The sequence below is a fragment of the Muntiacus reevesi genome, chromosome 3 (genome assembly GCF_963930625.1).
Source record: "Muntiacus reevesi chromosome 3, mMunRee1.1, whole genome shotgun sequence".
Classification (NCBI taxonomy): domain Eukaryota; kingdom Metazoa; phylum Chordata; class Mammalia; order Artiodactyla; family Cervidae; genus Muntiacus; species Muntiacus reevesi.
In genome coordinates, this window is record NC_089251.1 from 24575634 (window position 1) to 24601476 (window position 25843).

Consider the following 25843-nt stretch of genomic DNA (forward strand, 5'->3'; position numbering starts at 1 on the left):
AGGTAAGAAATCTTTACAGAGGAGAGAAATTGAACTGGGTCTTGAAAAAACAGGATCTAGACAGCCTCAGGAGAGTCGTTTCAACTAGAAAACAAAAAGGATCTAAGATTTAAAAAAAAAAAATAGAACTCTGCTTTCACAGAAATAAAGGAAGTGTAGAAATAGCTCTAACACTGGACTGAGAAAAATAAGGATAAACTGATTAGGAAAGGAGTCTGGCTATAGAAAGTGCTACCTAGTCAGGACATAAAATAACTACAGTCTGAAAGAAATAAAGTGATATTTTTTAAAACCAAATCTACATAGAGACTATAATATAGTAACATATCTACTGTGAATGTATCAATAATATATGCCCCAGAATTCCTAATTATAATGAATGAGTTGAGCACACTCTTCATAACTGAACCCCTGCACATTCTATACATTAGTGGATCTTATCAGAGAAGAGTTAATGATAGAAAAATGTGACCCAGGCCATGACTCTCTTGAGGAGGTTTTTGAGGGAGTCTTGAAAAAAGACAGTCAAGAATCATAGAAAGTGGAAAGGAAATGTAACTTTAGGGCAGGCAGAGAGGCAATTAGTTGCCCATTGTAGTGTGTTGTCACACAATTCTATTAAACAGCAACTCTTTCCTTAATTTTTAAAACTTTCTCAAAGATAGCTATGCCCTACAAGAAACAAAGTAGCCCAAGAATACATATTCAGTTTCATAAAGTTATCTGACACATACTCATTACATACATAATATTTGTTACACATGGTACTTAATCATGAATAGATTAGGGTTAGGGTTAGAAGTGTCACGTGTTTTGCAGTTTTCCTGAGGCCAGACATGCTAATCACCCACTAGAAAAGTGAAAGTGAAAGTCGCACTGGCATGTCCTACTCAGTCCATGGAGTTCTCCTGTCCAGGATACTGGAGTGGGAAGCTGCTCCCTTCTCCAGGGGATCTTCCCAACCCAGGGATCAAACCCGGGTCTCCCACATTGCAGGTGGATTCTTTACTGACTGAGCTACCAGGGAAGCTCCCATATACAACCGTAGTAATCACTCACCTACTACAGTTATGTATCAACTTCCAAAAGCTAAACCCGTGCTATCTGGAGACCACTCGGAGGGACTCTAGAGGTGACTCTTAAAAGTTATCTAGTTCAGATCTTGAACAATAACCTGGAAAAACATATATATGTAACAATGCCATCTTTCAGGAAATAGAGAAATAGGACAGAGGTTGGGCTTGGTATATAATGGGTAGCTAAGCAAAGACAGAACCACAACCATCATGGTTGGTATGAAGATCCTTTTTCTCATATGAGAAAAACTAAAAGGTGAGAAGGAGAAGCAGAAGCACTGAGACCATACATTTCCAAGCTCTCCTAATTAGAATATAAAGGAAAAACATGTATGTTCTCCATTATAAAAATAATATAAAGAATCAAAGGATTAAAAATAGAATTTTAGTTTAATATGATCTATGACTATCCATGTTTTGTAGTAATTTAATCTTCAATAATACTACATAAAAAGGCATAAAGGTTTTCTTTGTTTTTTGCTTATAATATCTCTGCTGGACGAAAACACATCAAAAAAAAAAAAACACCCTCATTTCAATTCAAACAATATTTAGTACACGATATGTACTCAATGGGCTTCCCAGGTGACACTAGTGGTAAAGAACCCACCTGCCAAGGCAGGAGACATAACAGACACAGGTTCAATCCCTGGGCTGGGAAGATCTGCTGGAGAAGGGCATGGCAATCGACTCCAGTATTCTTGCCTGGAGAACCCCATGGACAGAAGAGCCTGGTGGGCTACAGTCCATAGAGTCTCACAGAGTCAGACACGACTGAAGCGACTTAGCAGGCATGCATGCCTGTGCTCAACGCTGTATTAGATGCCATCCTCTTCTGAAAAGTACAGACTTATATATGTGTCTCCCTGTTGAATAGCCTTCTGCTGGCACAGTAGTGTAATAGCTGCATCATCTTTTCCACTTTTACTCTCCAAACTCCTCTCTGATAAAATAATTTTTTCAAAAAGGCAATATTTTAACTTATGCAGGCCACTGAAGAAAAAAACCTGTTCTATTGGATTTTATTTATCAACTAATTATCTCAAACTATAATTATCCATCTTTGAAGTACTGATACAAGGTCAAGTTTTGTCAGGAACCACAAAATATTTAAATAGAGTTAAGAGACCAGAAGTGGGAATTCTTACACCATAAAGCAACAGTAGAACCCAACAGGAAGAACGAAGACTCCTCTTCTTTCCTGGCAACAAATTGGCCAATGAAGAGCGATGGGCTCTTCTTACTGTAGTCCTCCCAACTTTCCCCCTCTGTAAAAAAGTTCTCCTTTCCTTGCTTGTGCAAGCACTTGCATGTGGCTTGCCAAGGCAGCAGACCTCGACTGTAATTCTCTGCAGAACTTGAATAAACCCATCTTTGCTGGAGAAATAACTGGCAGTCTATTTGTCTTAGATCAAAAAGTGTTACCTACATATAGACAATCACCCACAAAACATTGAGATACATGACGTTTCCCTTAGAAACTCTAAAAGGAAAAACCATTTAAACTTTTACAAAGGCCTTGAAAAGCCATGATTAGGTCCAAGGAACATTTAGTGGGGAAAAATAATCTAGCACAACCTTCATTTGTCAGTAGCAAGGAGAAGAAGAGAAAGGAAGGGGGAGGGGAGGAAGAGATGTCAACATAAAGAAGAATATAAAAATTTTCTTGGCTTACAAATGATTACACTGGTTGCAAAAAGATGGTTGGTTCTAGTGTCTAATGCCAATTGCAAACACTGTTGCCCAGTCAAATAAATCTAGAAACTCCCATTTGTCAAATATAGAGTCCTCTTTTTTTCATAAATTCAATTACATGGCACCATGGAAATTAATTCAAGCATTAAATCACTTCTTGTTTAAACTCTTCTATAATATATTTCACAATGCATGGTACAAACCTATATAGAATAATAAATATAATCACCTGATGGGAGATGTTTTCTCTTTAAAATCAGTATAAAAACAACTGCTTTTCATTGTTTAGAGTTCTATAAACAGGAAATTATGTATCACACTTACAATACCAATTATGAAACAGAATCATTAATAAGTTGTAAAAATAGTCTTTCCAATTATCAGAATTCTAAACTGAATTTTAAATCTTCTAAGGAGTAAAATCTACAGTAAAACAACACACTGAAAATGAACACTAAAGAGATAGGAAATTAATCCACCAAATAATTACTAAGCTCTACTATGAAGCAAGAACTTGGCAGTTTGAGTGAATTAAAGTAGAAATATAAGACACAGATTCTGTACTAAGGAGCTTTAAAAGACAGTTGGATATTAAAATCTAAAAGGAAAACTATGTGTCTTGGTGATATTTCATTGATTGTTCCAAGCATCTTACGTCCAATAGAAACTGAAAAGAAAGAACTATCAGTTTGGAACAGATAATCAGGGAAGTCATCACAGTACTTGAACAAGACCTTGAAGAATAAGTAGGAAATGTTACTGCTATTCAAATCATGTCCTGTACTCTGATTCTTTGGTAGAAACTTGCCAATCCATTCTAAAATTCCTCACTTGGGGTACAAATTGGTGAGTCGGGAAATATTTGTTTGAGAAGATCTTGCCCTGCTCAGGCTCATTGAAAAGATGCTATGGTGGGCCCTTGGTATCTACTGGTTCCATGTGTATAGCTTCAACAAACCAAGGATTGAAAATATTGGAGCATAAATTCCAGAGAGTTCCAAAAAGCTGAATAGGCAACTACTTACATAGCACTTACATTTACAACTATTTACCAAGATCCCCTGGAGGTGGGAATGGCAACCCACTCCAGTACTCTTGCCTGGAGAACTCCATGAACAGAGCAGCCTGGAGAGCTACAGTCCATGAGGTCACAAAGAGTCAGACATGACTGAGCGACTAACCCTTTTAATTTTCACACAGCATTTACATTGTATTTACAAGTATTTGCACAGTATTTATATTATATTCAGTAATAAAAGTAATCTAGAGACAATTGAAAGTATACGGGAAGATATGCATAGGTTATATATAAGTTATTTTATATAAATAGCTTGAGCTTTATATAAATAGACTTTATAGCTTTTAGCTATATTTATAGCTATTTATAGCTATATAGCTATATTTATAGCTATTTATAGCTATTTATAGTCTATTTATAGCTAAATAGACTCTTATAGCTTTATATAAATAGACTTGAGCATCCATAAATTTCAATACCAATGGGGTCCTAGAACTAGTCCCCTGTAGATACCAATACAACCATTGTTGTTCATTCACTAAGTCATGTCTGACTTTTTGTGACCCCATGGAAAACTGTATTCTATTCTAATTCCAGATCTAGGATCTGATCAGAAATTACTACCACAACCTGTCATCACCATAACTACCAAAGAGGACAATTTTCTTCTCTCTGAAGGAAAAATACTTGGTCATGAATTTGAAGAGATTCATCTTTGTCATCTTTCCACTCATTCATACTATTTCTGAATAAAATGCATCACCAAGGAAGAATGTGATCCTTTCTATGGGAGAAGGAGGAAAGAAATATTCAGAAAAATAAGAAGAAAGCATACTCACCTGATAGCAACAAGGACATTTTGTCTTAACTGCCTTAATGTTCCTGAATAAGGCTTCCTTAATTTGTTTCAAGGTGACCCTTGAAGTTATATTAACATCTGCTGGAGAGATACAGGACTGCTCAGATGGACACTGGTAGCTTCCCAAAGACATAAATAGAGCTGGGTTACTGTACTTTCCTCCTGGCCCAAGTAACAAATTGTTTGCACAGCTTTTAGAACAGAAAGAGTACAAGCATAAATAGTATCATTAATGGTTCATTCTCTTAGATTAATAGATTTATTAACTCCTAAGGAGAAAGAGCTTCAATCTATTTAGAAGTATTTGGGAAGGTCTATTGTAAAACTGCATGCTGAATTTATTAAAATCGAAGAGTAAATTTTAGCTTTTTCAAACTTGACCCTCATCCATGAATTCAAATTACTTTCAAAATGGCCATGATCTCAAGCCTCAATCACTTATTTTTCAAGTAGTACAATGATGTATGAACATTTTAATGTTTCCAGGTAGCAGGATTTTAATAGAATGTGGTCTTTATAGATTTAATCTCTAGACTGTATCTATTTATGAATGACCCTGAAGGTTATAACAACAGTAATATGTCATTTGCTAAAATTCAAATATAAATCTTATACAACTAGGAAGCTGGTAGTTGTAACTGATAACTAACTTGGTATTAAATCTGATCAAATGACAACCTAATGTCTGCATCTAAATATAGCTGTGTTGTTCTTATTTAATTTATTATCTCACTTAATATTCTATAAGTAAGCAATATAGCTTACTTGACCAACAAAGCAATTTTATCCTAGAGTGATATTCATATAATAGGGAATCACGAAGGTTCTAGAACATATCCTTCAGGAAAGTCAAAAGTCTATAATATATTAAATAAGCAATATAACTAGTCTGTTATTTAGTCTTATTTTTTATTCAATCCAAAATCAACATGCTTGAACTTCCAAAACTATATTATAATCTATAGTACCAGAACCAAAAAGGTCAATGAATTTTGCTCTAAAAATAGGCTTTTTAAAAAGATATTATACTGGTAAAGTGTTATTTATGTAAGTCTAATTTCAAAATGTTGTTTAACACTACAGTATTATTAATACTTAATTTTATCAGAACATCTAAACTAGCCCAAGAAATCTTAAACCCACTTGTATTACATCTAGTAGGGGTGCTGTGATCACTGTCCCAATCCAATTTTCACAAGCAACAATATGCAAGGTCTCTAAGGAAATTATTTTAAATGAACTCAAAACCATGAATTTAATTTGCTTTACAGTTGGAAGAAATTGACTCAATATTATCTTAGGTGTAAATTAGCACTGTTAACTTACTATCTGGAATTTTGTAGATGCTCAATATCTTAAATTTTTGAACTATAGAGTTCTACTTTTATAAATGAGTAAATGAAGTCATGAGGGAAACTTAGCTGATTTTCCCAAACCATATCTAATAAGTAGCAAAGATGGCTCTTGAATCAAAAACTCTTAATTCAAAATCCAGTGATTTTCATATAAAAAAGAGGCGGAAAGAGAAATGTCTATTTGTAGAAAAGAAAATTTTATCTTTCTATCATCTCAATGCCAGAATATTCTTAACTATAGACCTATCTGCTTAATGTAGTTATCCTCTATATTGAGACTCAGACAGTAAAGCGTCTGCCTACAATGCAGGAGACCCGGGTTTGATCACCGGGTTGGGAAGCTCCCCTGGAGAAGGAGATGAAAACCCACTCCAGTATTCTTGCCTGGAAAATCCCATGGACGGAGGAACCTGGTAGGCTACATTCCATGGGGTCAAAAAGAGTCGGACAGGACTGAGCAACTTCACTTTCACTTTCATCCTCTATATTAATTTCCTAGGACTGCTGTAACAAGATACAACAGATTGGGTGGCTTAGACACAAAATTTCATTCTTTGACAGATTAACAGAAATCTTTCAGGCAAAAGAAAGAAGAGTTTCTCAAGAAGAGAGAAGGAGTAAATGCAAAAGTACAAACAAGTACTGCTCCACAGTATGACAGAACAGAGAAGCCTGAAAAGATGTAGCAGGAGGTGAGGCTGAAGAGGTATGCAAGAGCTAGAAAATAAAGGGGTTTGTATGCTGTGCCCTTTTCTTTTTACTATATAAAATGAGAAACCACTTAATGGTTTTATTCAAGAGAATGATGTGATTTTATTTGAGTTTTTTTCAATAGTTATGAGAAGGAAATATATGATGCTTGGATGATGAAAGTGTCCAAAAAGGATGATAAAAGTATTAACTAATACAGTGTCAGTGAGGAATAAGTTTGAGAGACTTTCAAAACATGGAACTTTTAGGACTTAGGTGATGAATTGATGAGGAATGAGAAAGATGGGGGAGCTGAAGGTGCTACCCCTTATAGGACTGGGCTGATAGAAGGTAACCTTCAAAGTGGTAGGGGCGTAGGGAGGTTGGTGGAGGTAGTGAGGGGCCAGAGAGGTAAGTGTTTTGTACATGTTGAACCTGAAGTATCTGTAAGAAATTCATATGAAGGTGTTCTGTAGGCAATCATAAATAATGAACTAGAGAGTACTGTCTGAGTTTAAGACCATCAGTGGTCCTTCTTTCTGTTTTTGAACACTTCCTATTTAGTACAGTAAAATGAACTTAAGGAAGAAATACAGTAAGGGCTGCAAAAAAATGAAGGAGTCTTCCATTTCTCTTCCTCATACGGTAGAAAAAAGGAAGTAATGCTGGGAAAGGCAGTCTTTATCTAAACCTGCTTCCTTCCTGCCTCCTGCTTACCCCTCTGAAAAAACCCAGATGCTCTGTGTTTAAGGTTGCCACATAGTGGAAGATTCTGAATACATGACTTAGGATTTGACATTTTCTCAGGAGGAAACTGGAAATTATTGAAGAGAAATAAGATGATCACAATATTCACTATATTTATCTTGCAAAGGAATATTAGGTGGATAAAAATGTAGTAATTTATAGAGGAAGAATCATAATATTATTTGGAATGGGTTAAAGAATAAAGAGGAATGAAGGCCAACTGAAGAAGGTATCCGGAGATGCTACTAACACATGTGTTGCCTCAGTTTCCTCCTCATCTGTAAAATGGGCTTTCAGTTCAATTCACTTCAGTTGCTCAGTCATGTCCAACTCTTTGTGACCCCATGGACTGAAGCACACCAGGCCTCCCTGTCCATCACCAATACCCAGAGTTTACTCAAACTCATGTTCACTGAGTCAGTGATGCCATCCAACCATCTCATCCTCTGTCTTCTCCTTCTCCTCACAGCTTCAATCTTTCCCAGAATCAGGATCTTTTCCAGTGAGTCAGTTCTTCGCATGAGGTGGCCAAAGTCAATACTTTGAGTTTGAGTCAATACAGTTGAGTTTCAGCTTCAGCATCAGTCCTTCCAATGTACACCCAGGACTGATCTCCTTTAAGACGGACTGATTGGATCTCCTTGCAGTCCAAGGGACTCTCAAGAGTCTTCTCCAACACCATAGTTCAAAAGCATCAATTCTTCGGTGTTCAGCTTTCTTTATAGTACAACTCTCACATCCATACATGACTGCTAGAAAAACCATAGCCTTGACTAGACAGACCTTTGTTGGTAAAGTAATGTCTCTATTTTTTAATATGCTGTCTAGGTTGGTCATAACTTTTCTTTCAAGAAGCAAGGGTCTTTTAATTTCATGGCTGAAGTCACTATCTGCAGTGATTTTGAAACCCCCAAAAATAAAGTCTCTCACTGTTTCCATTGTTTTCCCATCTATTTGCCATGAAGTGATGGGACAAAGATGCCATGATCTTAGTTTTCTGAATATTGAGTTTTAAGTCAACTTTTTCACTCTCTTTCACTTTCAAGAGGCTTTTTTTAATTCTTCATTTTTTGCCATAAGCGTGGTGTCATCTGCATATCTGAGGTTATTGATATTTCTCCCAGCAATCTTGATTCCAGCTTGTGCTTCATCCAGTCCAGTATTTCTCATGATGTACTCTGCATACAAGTCATATAAGCAGGGTGACAATATATATCCTTGACATACTCCATTCCCAGTTTGGAACCAGTTGGTTGTTCCATGTCCAGTTCTAACCGCAGCTTCTTGACTTGCATACAGATTTCTCAGGAGGCAGGTCAGGTGGTCTGATATTCCCATCTCTTGAAGAATTTTCCACAGTTTGTTGTGATCTACACAGTCAAAGGCTTTGGCATAGTCAATAAAGTAGAAATAGATGTTTTTCTGGAACTCTCTTGCTTTTTTGGTGATCCAGCAGATGTTGGCAATTTGATCTCTGTTTCCTCTGCCTTTTCTAAATCCAGCTTGAACATCTAGAAGTTCATGGTTTATGTACTGTTGAAGCCTGGCTTGGAGAATTTTGAGCATCACATTGCTAGCGTGTTAGATGAGGGCAATTGTGCAGTAGTTCGAGCATTCTTTGGCATTGCCTTTCTTTGGGATTGAAATGAAAACTGACCTTTCCCAGTCCTGTGGCCACTGCTGAATTTTCCAAATTTGCTGGCATATTGAGTGTAGCACGTTCACAGCATCATCTTTTAGGATTTGAAATAGGATTTGAAAATGGGTTTTAATAGCACCTATCTCACAGGTAAATAGCTTTGTTACTAAATACAGTGTTGCATATAAAGTGCTGAGCACACTGCCTGACACAAAGTAGGTGCTCAGTAGGTGTTTGATAAATGAATGAAAAATGAGATCAAAAGAAATTCAGTCGGCATGCATTACTGAACACAACCATGGCTTACTCAAGCATTTTCTTTCTTCTAAACAATCAGAACAATCCACTCTCCTAGAGACTATGGTACAAGTGCTAAATCTAAATTCTGAAAAAAACGGTCATCATTGGTCACTCTTTCTCTTCTTGAACCTTCTCAGGATGGTAACATGAACTTTAAAGGGGGAATATGATAAGAACACAAAACACTGAGAGTGCCAACTGTTTCTTTCCTCCTTCAGACAGTAGGTAAAAATGTAAACTTCACTGTGAAAATCCTTTGGTAAAGAATGTGGGTTTGCTTCTGGTGGTTGTCTCAGAAGGGATGTAGAATTCATTATATTTATTTTTCCCTTAGGTTTCTTTGTTGTGTTCAAGTAAAAAATTCAAAGGAACTATAGTAAGGAAAATAAAGATTGAAGGGAAAAACAAATCATTAAGATCTGCTTCAGGTAGAAGTGCTTTTGAAGATCTTTCAGGATCAGATGGTATCCAAAGTACAAAAGTTCCAGAACATGAAGCCACAATAATATTTGTAGTGGCTAGTCACACAACTAAAAAAGTGTACAGCCTAGCAAACAGGACTACCTAAAAAGTCACTAAAGAAAAGGAATATAAGCCATATAAAGTCTAATTCTGCTACCATCATTGCTTTTGTGTTGTCACTAAAAGCAGTGAATTTTTCCAGCTTAAGTGTACCACTCTGAATCCACAGGTTAGGCCCAAATGTAGAATACATGGGATGAATGGAAAAGAATGGAATAAAGCATTTTATATTCTTAAGGCTGAAGATCACCTGCACTTGCTAAAACTAGTTCTAACACTCCAAGAAACTTCTGGAAACTCAAAACGTTGACAATAATTCACATGGCAGGGACTTAAATTTTTATAGCAAATTGTTCAAATTTTAAGGGGAATTGGTGACACAGCAAAGAATGATCTTTCTGAATTTAGATTCGATCATGGATTACAGAGACAAATCAGTAGTGGGGTGGGTGAAATTACCAACTGAGTCCATTAAAAAAGTAGGGCTTTTAATTCCTCTTCTATATAGGAAGGCATAGAACACTCCCTCTAATTGCACGGGAATTACTCCTTCAGGGAGTAATCTTATATTTTTCCACTTATTTTAGGTGGGAAAAAAGCATGCAGAAGGAGTATAGACGTAAAGAGTGAAACACTTTATGTATCAGAAAAAGTACTGTACAGTTTATTGTAGGTGATAGCTTTCTGTTTTTCTTTAGGGAAGTTATTTTGTTGGTCTATCCATATATTTTTTAAAATAGCATTAAAAAATCAGGATGTGTGTGTGCTCAGTTGCTCAGTCGTGTCCAGCTGTGTAACCCTATGGACCACATGTAGCCTGCCAGGCTCCTCTGTCCATTGCATTCTCTAAGCAAGAATATTGGGGTGGATTGCCATTTCCTAAACATAATTATTTTACATAACGTCTTCCCTCTGTAAGGATTAATACCCTTAGGTTTTTTAAATAAAGACACTTTACCTTACCAAAAAAAAATTACTATCATTATTCTTTATGAATTTAAGTGAGTATAAATTCATTTTTCCAATTCGTGCCTCTTTTCATTTTATAATGTCATCTTCTGAACACTTTTTCTTCCAATTTCCTAAATGCGCCCATGCCTTCAGTTCCGCCCTTCTTGCCTCATACATTTTACACAGAGCATGTCCGATAAATATTACCATGAGCTGAGATCTGTTATATCACTGGCAATTTGCACTTTTACTGCCATTCTCAGTTTTCAATTTGTCTATGTCACAAATAAAGTGGATGGAAATATTAAATGAATTTACTAAGTATTAAATCAGTTATGTACACCTGAACATCGTTCTTAGTTTTGTTTATTTTGTTTGAATCTCGGAAGGAGAGAGGCGAAAGTAAAGTTACTTCAGAAAAGAATGCTATTTGCAACTGAGGAAGGGAAAAATGGCTTCTCAGGGGGTTCCAGGCAAGTGAGCGTTCTACCAGTTCCTCCAGAAAAAAAAAACAAAAAAACAATTCTCTCCTTAAAGTACCTTTCTCTCTCCCTTCCCCCAGCCCCTATTTACACAGCCCCCCCTCCCCGCCCGAACGTCCGGGCTTCCCAGGTGGCGCTAGTGGTAAAGAACACGCCTGCTAATGCAGGAGACTTCAGAGATGCCGGGCTCGATCCCTAGGTCGGGAATATCCCCTGGAGGAGGGCACGGCAACCCACTCCAGTATTCTTGCCTAGAGAATCCATATGGGCAGAGGAGCCTGGCGGGCTCCAGTCCATGGGGTCGCGAAGAGTCCGACAAGACTGAAGCGACTTAGCACGCAGCACTTCCCAAACCTCCAGGATGTGAAAGCTGACACCGCGATCCGCAGTGTCGGGGACTTGCCTTCAAGTAATAGGGCAACTGCTACAGCCGATGGCATTCTCCGCTCATCACGGCGCAGCATCCCAGTACCTCTGTCCCAGGGCCGCGCATCTCTGCTCTCTGTGATCACAAGTGTAAATGACCGAAGAAGGAAGGAAACACAGGGCTCCCGTATTTGGTGTTCTTACCACACCCCTTTTTTAGAGTTCACTCTACCATCCTATAGAAGGGAATTGCTTTCTGTAATTTAAGTGATAATATTCCTTCGATGTTTTTAGAATCATCTTTCCTATGTGACTACATGTGACTTAGTGTTACATATATAAAAGGCATCACACAAAACATTTTAACAACAAACACTAAAAAGATAAAGGTGCACAATAACTGAGGATTTAAAAAGATATCGCCAAACAAAGCCTCAGTGCAAACAGAACTAACAAAATCTGCTTGCCCAATGAGACAAAGCAGCTTCACAAAAGCGCACGCTTCTAAATCAAATCTCCCCTACAAGAGAACACGGTTTAAAATCTCAGTGTTCACTTTACCCTACACACAAGTTGTCCGTAAGTCATCTAAAACCTAACACAGCCACGAAAGAGACCTCCAGGAGAAATGAATAGGTACATCTCTCCGAAGAAATGGCATCATGACCCCTTCGGTTGATGCAGATTGCAGTGCGGAGACGTGTTCTCGAGAGAGAAATCAGAGAGCACAGCGTAAAATGTTGGAGTAGGGAAACCGACAAAAGACGAGGAATCACTTTGAAAGCTTTTGGAGGTTGTGTCCCTGGCCAACCAAAGCGACTCATCTGGAACTGACTTTTGCCCCCAACCCATCTGGAGAAACAGAGAGAATCCGACCCGGCGAGCCCGGCTGCGCAGTGCGCATTGCGTCCCCGGAGCGCAGGGCTGGCGCCCGCCACATCCACAACCTGCTCGGCTGCCGCAACGCGCCGGAGCGGCGGCCCTGCTCCGCGCCAGTCCACGCTCCGGGTTTCCGCGGTCTCCGCCGCCGCGCGGAGAGCCCCGCGGGGAGGGCGCTTCGGCGAGCCTAGTTCGGGGAGTCCCGGGAGCGCTCCTCGGCTCTGCGCCGCCTGCCCGGGGCATCCGGTCCAGCAGAGCGCGTTCCTGAGCTCTGGGCTGGCCAGGTTGGCTTTGAGCTTGAGGCACCGGCTTAGATGTCACCACCTGGGACCCTCACCCACCACTGGCCTTCCAAAACCAGAGGCTTGTTCCTGAGGAGTTTCACTTGATCTTTGCTTAAGTAGTCTCAAGGTCTTCCAAGTTGGGCGCCCCCTACTAGCAGTCAGGAGTAAGCACCCTCCGAGCAATGGAGATTTGTCTATCTCCAGCTCTTTTGCCCAAAGAGATACTCTTGGTGTCCTCAGAACCGAAAAGTTAACTGCAGGTTAAAAAAAAAAAAAAGTTGCTGTACCGCAAAGTGAATCAGCTTCCTGGATGTGATAAGGTGTTTGAAGGCACTTTGCAAGCTGTAAAATTCTCTGCTTAAGAAGAAAGTCCATCTTCACTGTGTAACAAAGAATATCTTTGTTACCCCATGGAGTGCATAGCCCACCAGGCTTCTCTGTCCATGGAAACTTCCCGGCAAGAGTACTGCAGTGGGTTGCCATTTCCTCCTCCCAGGGGTCTTCCCCACCCAGGGATTAAACCTTCGTCTCTTGCAATGGCAGGTGGGTTCTTTACTACTGAGCCATTGAGGAAGCCCCCATCTTCTCTGCCCCTCCAGAATTTCCCTCTCTTGAAAACTCCCATCTGAATGAAAACCTCAGAGGGATTTTGTTTGCTGTCTTTACCCCCAAGGCATTGAAAAATGCCTCAAATCAGTGGGCAGGTGGTCAGTGAATAATTGTTAAATAAGCAAAGTACCGGAGAAGGCAATGGCAACCCACTCCACTACGCTTGCCTGGAAAATCCCATGGTCGGAGGAGCCTGGTAGGCTCCAGTCCATGGGATCGCGACTAGTCGGACACGACTGAGCGACTTCACTTTCACTTTTCACTTTCATGCATTGGAGAAGGAAATGGCAACCCACTCCAGTACTCTTGCCTGGAGAATCCCAGGGACGGGGTAGCCTGGTGGGCTGCCGTCTATGGGATCGCACAGAGTCGGACACGACTGAAGCGACTTAGCAGCAGCAGCAAGCAAAAGTACAAACAACACACTTTAGGAAATTGATTGGGTTGAGAACATTTGAGACTTCACCTTGCTTTCCTGGTAGAGAAGCGAACAAACATTTACTGGGCACTACTTCTTGCCAAGTCTTCTAGGCTTTGGCTAGGACAGTCAGGATCCGGGGAGGACTGGCAAATGTACGTGTCCTTCAAAGACACAGAAGGGGGCTTTATAAGGCGGCTTAGTCCAGTCCCTCAACCCTGGATTCCCAACTCCCCTTCACTGCCCACCGCAGCCCCACCCAGAGAATATTCAATAAAATGTATTTAGTGTACAAAGAAGACGCTTATTGGTAAATGTTGGTTGATGATTAGCATGACTGGCCCAAGGTCACCCAGGACCAGGAGGAGAGCTTCAGCCCCCCCTCCCTTCAATACACAATTTCTCCAAAGTCGTTGGGGACCACGACCATCCTGAGTAGAAGGCTTTTAGAATGCCTGGCTCCCAGTGCTCTCAGTATAAGACCCTCGGAAGAAATGGCCCACGCAAAGTGCCAACCATAAGGGTTTTCTTCAGAGTGAGCCGTGGAGACAAGCTCACAGCTTGCTGGGCACGCTTCCTCCGGAGCAAGGGGTTTCTGCAGTGTTCTCCTTCACCTTACTAGCCTGACAAAGAGTGGGCCGGGGACCCTCCAGGCCTGAGGGTGGCGGGAAGCTGGCTCCACGTGTCCCATTTCTGGCCTCAGCCTTCACCACCAGACTTGGCTGGTTAACCGCGGGGGCGTGGTGAGGCCAACTCGCTCAGCCAGTTCAGGTGAAGGGCTGTGCCACTGGCCAGGCTCCCTTTTCCTATCTACTTTCCTTCCGAGTTTCTGCTAAAATCTGGAGACGTGGAATCCACTCGCGGCAACTCCGAGCCTCTCCAACTGAGCATGCGCCAATGCCTGGCTGCTTTTGGTCACCGGCCCCAGCTCCCTCTGAGCTGGGCTGCGGAGCCGGAGGAGGAGGGAGGAGGGGAAAGGGGAGGGGGTGCCTGGAGAGGCGGCGGCTCGCGCGCCTGCGCATCCGGCTCCAGGGACCCTAGGTTTTCTATGGGATTTCCAATCTGCAGCAGAGACCTACCGGAGCGTGTTGCGGCGGCGACTGGGCTTGCAAGGCGCGATCCAGGAGGGATTTAAGCAGCCCAGAGCTCCACTGGAAAAAAAAAGAAAAGAAAAAAGAGCGCGAGAGAACCATACCCAGAGACGGCTTAACCGTTTATCCGAATTAAATATATATATACATACATTTATTTATAGAGAACTGTTGAGTTTTATCATTTTCGTTAAGTGACCGTGAGCAGCGCTATAACTGTAAGTGGAAAATACAATCTTCGTTGCATTTGTGCATGTGTAGTGCAGCCGATTGTCTGGGAGATGCTTTGGTTATTGTCGCCTACTTGGCTTTGCATAGATACGTCTAAATGCATGGTGTGACAATAGCTTTGGTTAATGCTGGTGATCTAAACGTATACTGTTAGTCCACGGGGGACCTTTTGGAATAATGGGGGTGGGGGAAGGGGGAGTGTTTACATGCGGCGTGTTTGGGGAATTGTCTTAGGCTAGATTTAAGACAGGTGAAACCGAGGTGCTTTTTAAGTTTGTCTATGCATTGGCAGATTTCCTTACACAGATTTAAGTAGCTAATGGACCGATTGTGAAGTTTTCCGGTTGCTGATAAAACTATTGAGCGGTTGCAGTCAAGTACCAACCTGTCATTCGTGGGGCTGGTGCACCATTTTTCTCACCGTGGAAGAGGAGCGAACGTGTTTGTTAAGTAAAACTGAGTGGACGAGATGGTGTGGAGACCAGGATTGGTTTCCAAAGTGGGATGTTTAGAACCACGGGACTAGGCGCAAAATCAGCTCATTTCTCCGTTAGTGTATAGAAATGAGAAGATAATTTTTCTGTTTTGATTTTTCGTCACGATGGTGAATGGGCAGAAAAACGAAAGATGTTCAACCGCCTGGTCAGCCCGGTCTATTTTGAACAGAGTATGAGACTCAGAGCCTTTGAATGGGGACTGTCAGATCCAAACTAGTTACCTGCCTTTGCATGCTGTATTTGCATTCCAGAATGCAGGGTTGAAAAAATATAAAACCAGATGTTTTACCTTTTGTAGTGTTTCTTTAAAGGAGAAAAGGTCGTTCTGTGTTTTGAGTTAAAATGGATTGTTTCTTGCCCAGATACTGAAGAAGGGTCTTTGCAAGGTCAAACCCCCTGTGCAAATCAGGGGGTCTGGGGAACTGGGGGAGGGTGCAGGAAATGGTGACGCTCTCTGTGGGTGCCCAGCACTGCAAGGAGATGCCAGAGTGAGAATACATTTTTCTAGAGTTGCCCTCCTGTCCATATCTTGGAGATTAAAATGAAGTGGAAATGCTAGTGGGTGTAGAAGAAAAAGTGTATACTATCTATGTGTCACATCTCAGTTGGAGACAAGAGGACCCAGGGAGCTGTATTTCTTCATATTGATTTTTTCAATTTAAAGGAATTTCACATTGAAAAAATTAAAAATGAAACTCTTGGGAAGACACACTTTTTTTCTCACTACCGTTTAAACTGGCTATTGTTGTCTTTGGTGGAGGCGGCCAGGGGCAGGGGAGGGGGGTGGTGGTGGTGTAGAGGTGTCCTGCATCATTGAACACCCCACTCTTGAATACATGCTCATTAAGCTTCAGTGTTTAACCCCAGAAAATGCTGCACTGAAGCAGGCTGGCAGAATAGCATGAGGCAGGCAGACAGGAGAAGAGCATGGCCAGTGTGTGCTGAATTTCCACAGAAAACACAGATCCAGTTTCTAGGATGAAATGAAATACATTTTACTCCAAATAGGACAAACCATTTTAGACTCTTGACCCTTTAGTCAGTTCAACTATTTGGAACCTTTCGAAGGAATCTATAATTTATTTAAGGAAATTTGAAGTAGAAAATTCGAGAATATCCTCTCCTTGGAAGCCTAAAGTGTAAATCATACTGCCCTCTCGGTCCCTCCTTTCTTTACTCCAGGGCAGAAGGACCAGTCGTTTGTCCTAACTGAGCCGTATGCCTTGTCATCAGTGAAAGTTGGAACAGCTTTCTGAATGGTGCAGCTGCAACACTGCATTGATAAATGGGTGGAGGAGAAAGCAGGGGAAACCCTGATGTGAAAGCTCATAGATGCTTTCTCCCATACCCTGGTTCATAAGACTGAGTTATAGAGAATCCCATCGGGCAGAGACCTTCGAAAGCATCTAGTCCAAACCCCTTGTTTTATAGATGAGAAAATTGAGGCCCAGAACCATGAAGCCAGAGGAAAGTCAATTACCTTCGAGTCTATGGAATAAAGAATTAAAGAGTAATGTTGAGGGAAAATGTTCCCTTCTCTCTGCACTTATAGCATCCTCAGTGACATCGCTGAGGTCTTAAAATAAATAATTGCCTGCCCCCAGCACATCTTTTAAGAGAGTCCCGAAGGTTCCTTTTTACACCACTGCACCTCTCTTTGCCTCTCTATTTTGGTAAGGTCTTTGTCTCATTTTTCTGTTGCCCCTCACTTTTAATATACCCACTTCATTAGATGTTTAGTCTGGCCTTCCTGGCATCTCAGTCAGTTCGTTTGGAATCCTTCGAGTTTTTGGAGAGAACTGACAAACCAATTGGAATCTTCAGCTCCCATTTGAAAGCTGCCCAGGCCCATCGCCAACCCCTCTCTGCTCTGTTCCCCAGAACCTTTCAGGGAACCCAGCCTTCTGAGACACTGCAGGCATCTCCCCTTCTGCTCTACCTGTCTCACCTCCTTCAGCTCTGCTGCAGCTGCGGGCTCTGGGACCTAGCAGAGTGAGGAAGTTGCAGTGTCAACACACAGCAGGCGCTGCCAGCTCGCCTCTGGCTCCTAGAAGGCAGAGCCCAAATCCAAGATGCCTAGCTGTTTCCAGCCTTCATGGAAATCCACCAGAGGAAGCCACCTGCAGAGAGAGGGACTGAATGCTGGGCGGGAAGACCTAAGGAAGACACCTGACTGTTCCTTCCTGGGGTCGGCGCTATAGCGGAGAGCAGAGAAGCTTTTTAAAGCCTTTAGAGATTTTAAAGCACAGTCTTGCTGGACAGGGACTGCAAAGCAGGCAATAATAATACCTGCCTAGTTGGCCCTTCTCTTTCCTTCTTTTTTAATCTCTTTTCCGATCATTTGCTTTCTCTATTTCTCCCTCATATTCTCCCTTCCATACAAATTTCTTGAGTATCTGTGCCATGAAGCTCTACGCCTTTTAAAGATAATCCAGTCATCCCTGTCCCTTCTCCCCAGGCACTCAGAAACTATCACAAATGTCCCCTTTGGGGAAATGCCAGGAATTCTTACCTGAAAAAGCTGAGAAGTTGGGGGAGGCTTGAGAAAAACAAAGTCTGAGACTCTTCCTCATTTGAGAGATAAGCTAAATACACTTGGCAAGTGTCGAAGCTCAGAAAGCAAGGTAGTGAGTTTCTCAACACATTTCCCAATTAACAATTTAACTAAACCATTTCCCTCATGGTAAACGTTTACTGAGTTGGGATGAGCTCTGTCTTGGAGAGAGTCTGTCCCTAACACATACTCTTGGGTCAAATGTCACATGGTCTTGCTGTTCTGTTCTGAAAACAGACATGTCCAAGCTATTCTATACACCACATACCTCATACAGATGTCAGAGACTTGTAGCTACTAAAGGTGCTGCTTTACTTTGCTGTGGTGTGAATCTCATTCTGTAATAAGACAGCATGATTAGAAATGTCCTGAGCAAGCTATAGATTTTTCTTTTTTTTTTCAAGTGAATGTCCAGTTCTCTTTATTGGGATGTAAATAAATCTCGTAGCACTACAAAAATATGAGTTATATGAGAGGTTTACAGTGGTCCCTGGTACTGTATGTAGGAGGGTTTTAAATAAAACAGCTATTGATAATTAAAAGCAAATTAGTTCAATCAAGTTACAGTATCATCCTTCAGATTAAAGTGCTCTGATATTAACTAATGTGGCAGCAAACGTGATCCTGAGAAGGAATCCTAAAGCCAATTCATCTTGCCTCTTAACTTCGAAACAACAAGAACGAAACAGAGAGCTCCGTGTAATAACCGCTCTCTCTTTAAGCCCTGCCCACCCCCTTGGCCTATGTCATTCTCTCCTGAGGACAGATGTCTGGATTTGATGAGATTCTGTCTCAAGTGGGACAAAAAAAATGAGTAATATGGAAAACATTGTAAGATTGGGTTACTAGCAATTAAATTAAATTAAACAATTAAATTACCTGATGACTCTCTTTAGTTGCTAAGTCTTGTCCAACTCTTTATGACCCCCTGGACTGTGGCCCACCAGGCTCCTCTGTCCATGGGATTCTGTAGGCAAGAACACTGGAGTGGGTAGGTTTTCTATTTGAGTTGCATGTATATATGGATTCCAAACCTTGCTGAGGAGTTCTCGGTGGAATTTCATAGAATGACAGTATAATATCAATATCAAATGCATGGTTTCCTAGTTTGCAAGAGCAAAATATGTTTAATGTCATTCCAAAGGTCTTTTTCTTTGTGTCGAATGATTTTTATATTTCTAAGATTAGCAATTATTTAGAAAGATAGAAAGGCTCTTCTCATAGAGGTGATCACATGCCATTGATCTAAGGTTGAAATCGACAATGTCCATCTCAGTTGTATTATTAGATGTAAATATATTCATTTTCTAAAGTATCAAATGGCACAGAGATAAATGAACAAATGGTTGATATTTCTACTATGCTGATGGTTAATTCACATAATTTATAGAGTATGTGAACTGGATGGGATCCATATAAATTACCTAATCCATCCCTTCAATACATAAAAAATATAGTATATTAAGAAACATTTTCCTGGAGGAGGGCATGGCAAACCACCCCAATATTCTTGCCTGGAGAATCCCATGGACAGAGGAGCCTGGCAGGCTACAGTTCATAGGGTCACAAGGAGTTGGACACAACTGAAGTGACTGAACAAGGAACATTTTTATCTTAAAGACATTTCTGCAATGTGAAAACACATTTCACAAGGGCAGAGATTTTAATGATCTTTTTCATATTTCCACAAAATATGCAATGTCTTTTATAATAGATACTCTGTAATATTTCTCAATTAAATATTCTAATTAGAATCAGTTACATGTACTTTGTTAATTATATCAAGAAATTAAATCATGTATACTAAAAGCATGACTTCCCTCATAGCTCAGTTGGTAAATCATCTGCCTGCAAGGCAGGTGACGCGGGTTTGATTCCTGGGTTGGGAAGATCCCCTGGAGAAGGAAATGGCAACTCACTCCAATATTCTTGCCTGAAGAATCCCATGGACACAGGAGTCTGACAAGCTACAGTCCATGGGATTGCCAGAGTTGGACACGACTTAGTGACTAAACTACCACCACTGTGAAAAGCATGTGCAAAATTAGAATTGCTTTAAGTATCTTTATGTTACTAAAAGGAAAATCTAAACTAAAAGTTATTTTATAATTTATTTTCAATAAGAACATAAAAGCACTATGCTAATACCTTTAAGCATGCTTTTTTTTTAAGCATGCTTTTTAATGTACTTACAGAATATACTCCCTTTTATCTCATCATAGGTAAAAATGCAAATTATTTTATGTATTTACAAGAATTGATATCAATATGTCAAAAATGGAGTATAAACCTACAGTGTGGTAGATATGTATACCATGTATTTATTTAAATCATGATTCTCTTGAACTAGGGAATTATTTTAATGTGTTCACACTGTGAAGGGACCATAACACTGGATTTCTCATTTACAGTTTGTTTCTAAAGATAGCTTATGTTCTCTTAAGTGAATCAAAATAATTTGAGTTGCTTCCAGTTTCATTCATTGACAGCTCCACAAATGGAATCTTGGGGGTGCTTTAGAAACTGCTTAATGAATGGAATAGAAATGCAATAGAAAATTACTGAAGAATCCTCAAAGAGGTTTGACACTTTAATAACAAGGTGTCTATGAATACATTAAAGATGCTCTATACCCTTATCAGCTAACTTAAAGCATGCAAGTTGGATAATTTGTTGGTGATTCTTTTGTTTCACTCTGGATTTCTCCATTGCCTTCCTTAACTGCATTTCTAACACAGATGACCTGCTTTGTAGCCATCAATTGTTTTTTTTTAAAAGACAGAAAGACCCTGCCTTTCTAACCATTTGTTGGATTATTTTCAGGTGAAAAACATATTTCCTTTTGTTCTAAATTACATTTAAGATTTGGAATATTCTCATTCACCAGCAACCTTCAAGCTCACTGTATCTAATGCAATAATTGCAGAACTTTGTATGGAAAATAAGACTCTCAAAAAGAGTTCATTTTTACGAAGCATTGCTCATAAAAGGCAACATGTTAACAAATTAGCTAAATTTACTTGCAATTTTTATATATCTATAGAATGAATATGACTTTTGTTTATTCTTGTTCATATAAGGACTTTTCTAGGAAATATGTCCCTTTAAATGTATTTTTTTCTCCTTTCTTTGGATCTTATTTATTATCTCTCAGGCTCTGAAAGACTATGAACTTTTGAAGAGCTGAATGTAAATAGATTTTTTGCAAATTATTAACGTGTTCAATGTGCTTTGCAGTCTTGGTAAATTTTTTCCAGTGCGAACAACTAGATCCTAATATTTCTGCTGTTTCATAGTTTAGAATATTTATTGCAGTTGAAAGCTCCTCAGAATAGTAGATTTTGATGCTATTGGAGTCTGGTGTTTTACATTTTGCCTTGGCTTTATTAATTTGTGATTAGAGTATTTATTTTTAACTTATTGAAACCCAGTCTTAAATTATGAGTGAAATTTCCCATTGGAGGCCCATTAAGGATTATCAATAAAGTTGACATGCTTGTTAATATAATATCTTATTTTTAATGTATGGAATAGTGCTGTACAAGTTTGATTTTCAATTAGCAACTTCTGTTCTGGAGTTTTTTGGCTTTTGATGTTATGAGCTAATGAAAGACTATCAATTTTGTTTATTCCAGAAGTTCAAGTGTTTCTGAAATTTATACATAAGGTGCGTGGTTTGCTTTCTTGTTCATATGGGAAATTTTATGAAAAATAAAAAAGAAATTGTGAAATAAGTTTAAATTCTAAACAAAATTGTTAGTTTTTCTTTTAAGAGTTTATAAAGATATTTATTCCTCAGAGTGAGGTGAAAACCATCCATGCAATCTTCTGCCATTTTTAACTAGTAAATGGAAAAGTTCCTCAATTCTCACAGTTTCAATTGGCTCAAAAGAAATTATGGAAATGTAAAACGAGTTTTCAAGCTAAATACACTTAGATAAAAATCCCTAATTCCACAGTTTATTAGTTCTATGACCTTGAATATATTGTTTAACCCGTCAAGCTCAGTTTCCATTTAAAATTGAATACTTGAACAGAAATAGAAGACTATGTATTAAAGAATATAATATAATGCCTCATTATTAAAAATGTGCAATTAATGATAGTCATTATCATTACTGTCATTTCTTTTATTAGAAATTAATAGTTCATAAACCACTTTAGTCTCTGAGTTATAGTAATCCCACTCATAATAGAACCTCTGAATAAGAAATTGAGCTATGATCAATGAACAGTTAACAGTGCTTAACCTACCTTGTAAAAAAAACATCCGTTAAGTAAGTGTGCCAAGCACTGTGTAGTCACTGGAATTAATATTAAATAAGTTGCAATCTCAGCCTTCAAAGAATTTATGCCTAATGAGGAAGGTAAGCGCAGTTCAGTAAGTCAAGTGAAACAAAAACATGGTATAGATGCATAAAGGAAATAATTTGTAGAAGAAATGCCTACACTGAGACCTTATTCTCATTCTTATTTCTTTCATTCTTTCCTTAAATGCATCTCCTTTCATTATACTGTTTCTTTGCCATTATCTCCCTACCATAAAATACCAGCGTATAATTGGACACAGCAGAATATGGAACCAAGAAGACATTTTTAAACTTGTTTCCTTATTGAATACATTTTAAGGTCATCTATTAATTATTTTACAATGTAGCTAAATAATGTGGCCCTTGTCTCCCACCCAAGCCTCCAGAGGGTCATTGAAACTCAGTGAAAACATTTCAAGAGCCTTGCCTTTGGTTTAAATATTATACAATGATACTTCTATCCTTTAATACCTTCCAAAAAAAGAGCTTTCTATCTGCTACTCTCTGTGCTAAGTGCTAAGTCACGTCAGTCATGTCTGACTCTTTGCGACCCTATGGAGTCTGGAGCCCGCCAGGCTCCTCTGTCCATGTGGATTCTCCAGGCAAGAATACTAGAGTGGGTTGCCCTGCCCTCCTCCAGGGAGTCTTCCCGACTCAGAGATCGAGTCTGTGTCTGCCACATTGGCAGGCGGATTCTTTACTACTGAGCCTCCAGGGAGGCCACACATATGCGCACACGTGTGTGTATGTGTGTGTGTGTGTGTGTGTGTGAAAGTCACTCAGTCATATCTGACTCTTCGTGACCCCATGGACTGTAGCCTGCCAGGGAAGCCCACACCATAACATAAATCCAAAATGGCCTTAACTATCTTCAGCTCTTCTAAAAGCTTTTTCACTTCTCCTCAGCTTTTTCCTCAATTCTCTATTTCCTGCCCCATTTACTAGGAAAATTCAAGTATATTTCTTATCTGGAGTTAAAGAGGAGCATCTTTTTCTCCTTTTGAAGTCTGTAACAAAGTTGCACCTAAATTCTGAGGCTCTTTTCTATAAGAGGAGTATTGTATGATTCACAGAATTAGGTAGGAGTTTTGATTCTAATTAATTTGGGGGCTTTTTTCTCATTTTTGAAATGGGATCATATATCTACCTTGGTACTAATGTGTGTGTGTGTGTGTGTGTGTGTGTGTGTATCCCATGTATATGTATACCACTTAAAGAACACACCTGCCACTGAAGGAGACATAAGAGACGTGGGTTCAGTCCCTTGGTTGGGAAGATCCCTTGGAGGAGGGCATGGCAACCCAGTCCAGTGTTCTTGACTGGAGAATCCCATGGACAGAGGAGCCCGGAAGACTACAGACCATAGGGTCACAAAGAGGTGGACATGACTGATGCATGCACCCACGCACACCACTTAAAAGAGGTTAGCACATAGTAAATAATTCTTCCTCTCCCTCCAAACCTCCATCTTCCCATCTCCTTTTCACCATTTATTCTAGCAGAACACTAAAGTGTTCTGTTCTTTTCAAGTATATTTGTCTTAATTTGCTGGTGGTTAAATAATATAATAGCTAGGACATGCATATCCCAGGTAGCATGGTGAGTGTGGTCCTAGAGAAGGCATCCTAACTGAATCAATGTCCCAGCATAGACCTGTGTTCCTACATCTGTTTGAAAAAACCTTCCATTCATTTAAGACATGCCTCCTACTAAAGTTCCCAAAGTTTCTACTGACTATGTTCAGTTGATGAATAATCCATCCCCATTCAATGATTTATAAGTTTAGTTCAGTCAATCAGTCGTGTCCAACTCTTTGCATTCCCATGGACTGCAGCATGCCAGGCTTCCCTGTCCTTCATCAACTCCCAGAGCTTGCTCAAACTCATGTTCATCGAGTCAGTGATGCCATCCAACCATCTCATTCTCTGTCGTCTCCTTCTCCTCCTGCCCTCAATCTTTGCCCACATCAGGGTCTTTTCCAAGGAGTCAGTGCTTCACATCAGGTGGCCACAGTATTGGAGCTTCAGCATCAGTCCTTCCAATGAATATTCAGGACTGATTTCCTTTAGGATGGACTTGCAGTCCAAGGGACTCTCAAGAGTCTTTTCCAACACAACAGTTCTAAAGCATCAATTCTTCAGCACTTAGCTTCTTTATGGTCCAACTCTCACATCCATACATGACTACTGGAAAAACCATAGCTTTGACTAGATGGACCTTTGTTGGCAAATTAATGTTTGTCAGCAAAGTAATGTCTCTGCTTTTTAATATGCTGTCTAGGTTTGTCATAGGTTTTCTTCCAAGGAACAAGCATCTTTTAATTTCAGGGCTGCAGTGACCATCTGCAGTGATTTTGGAGCCCAAGAAAATAAAGTCTGTCACTGTTTCCATTGATTTATAATGCTCTTCATAAATCTTGTCAGAGGATATCTGCCAACCTTTAATTATCTTTCAATCTTCGTACTCTCTCTCCCCTACCTTTTCCTCTAAGGTACCTTGAGTGTGTTTTAAACATTCTAATGACATCCTTACTTCACTTCTTTGTTTCAGGTCCAGCACTATCACTTCTATATTTTTGGTCCAACTAATGTCCATCAAATAACATCAAATAAATGGTAGAAAGGGAGCCCTCAGTGGAGTGCATAATACATGTTGCAAAGCATGTTCATGGCAGGGTTGGCCTCTCAGAGCCTTCGTTTGTTGGGCGTTTGTAGAAGTGTATACTGATGTACATTAGCTAGGAGCGGAGGACAGCTCTCCAAGTAGGGGTGAGGGAGAGGTGCGCCTACATACAGATACATAAATACATACATACTTACATGCATGATAGACACACAATAAGCTCAGAATGTTGTCATAGGTTGTTTTACATTTTAAGGAAAATATTTAAGAGCAAATAGCTGGATAATAAATCAACATTTTTGAGATGGCATTAAAAGGAAGGCTTTGTTGAAAGTCTTCTCATTCTAGGTGAAGTAGCAGATTTGAAAGTGAAGGAAGTTTTAAGGCTTCCCAGGTGATGCAGTGGTAAAGGAACTGCCTGCCTATGCAGATGCGGTTCTGCTATCTGCTGTCTGCCAATGCAGATAGGAGATTCGGTTCAATCCCTGGGTCAGGAAGAACCCTTGGAGTGGGAAATGGCAACCCACTCCTGAGAAATCCCAAGAGCAGAGGAGTCTGGAGGGCTACAGTCCATGGGATCCTAACAGTCAGACACAACCAAGCACTCACACATTAAGGACATTTTAGACTTTGTTTCTTTAAAGAAAT

General features: G+C 39.9%; 1 protein-coding gene across 1 annotated transcript in view; it reads left to right on the plus strand.

Annotated features, from left to right (window-relative positions):
• Window positions 1-14924: 14924 nt before the first annotated feature.
• VSNL1 (visinin like 1) overlaps window positions 14925-25843 on the plus strand; it is a 113979-nt gene continuing 103060 nt past the window's right edge. Inside the window, exon 1 of the mRNA XM_065928613.1 lies at window positions 14925-15199. The gene's annotated coding sequence lies outside the window, so the exon portion shown is untranslated. The remainder of the gene's footprint in view (window positions 15200-25843) is intronic.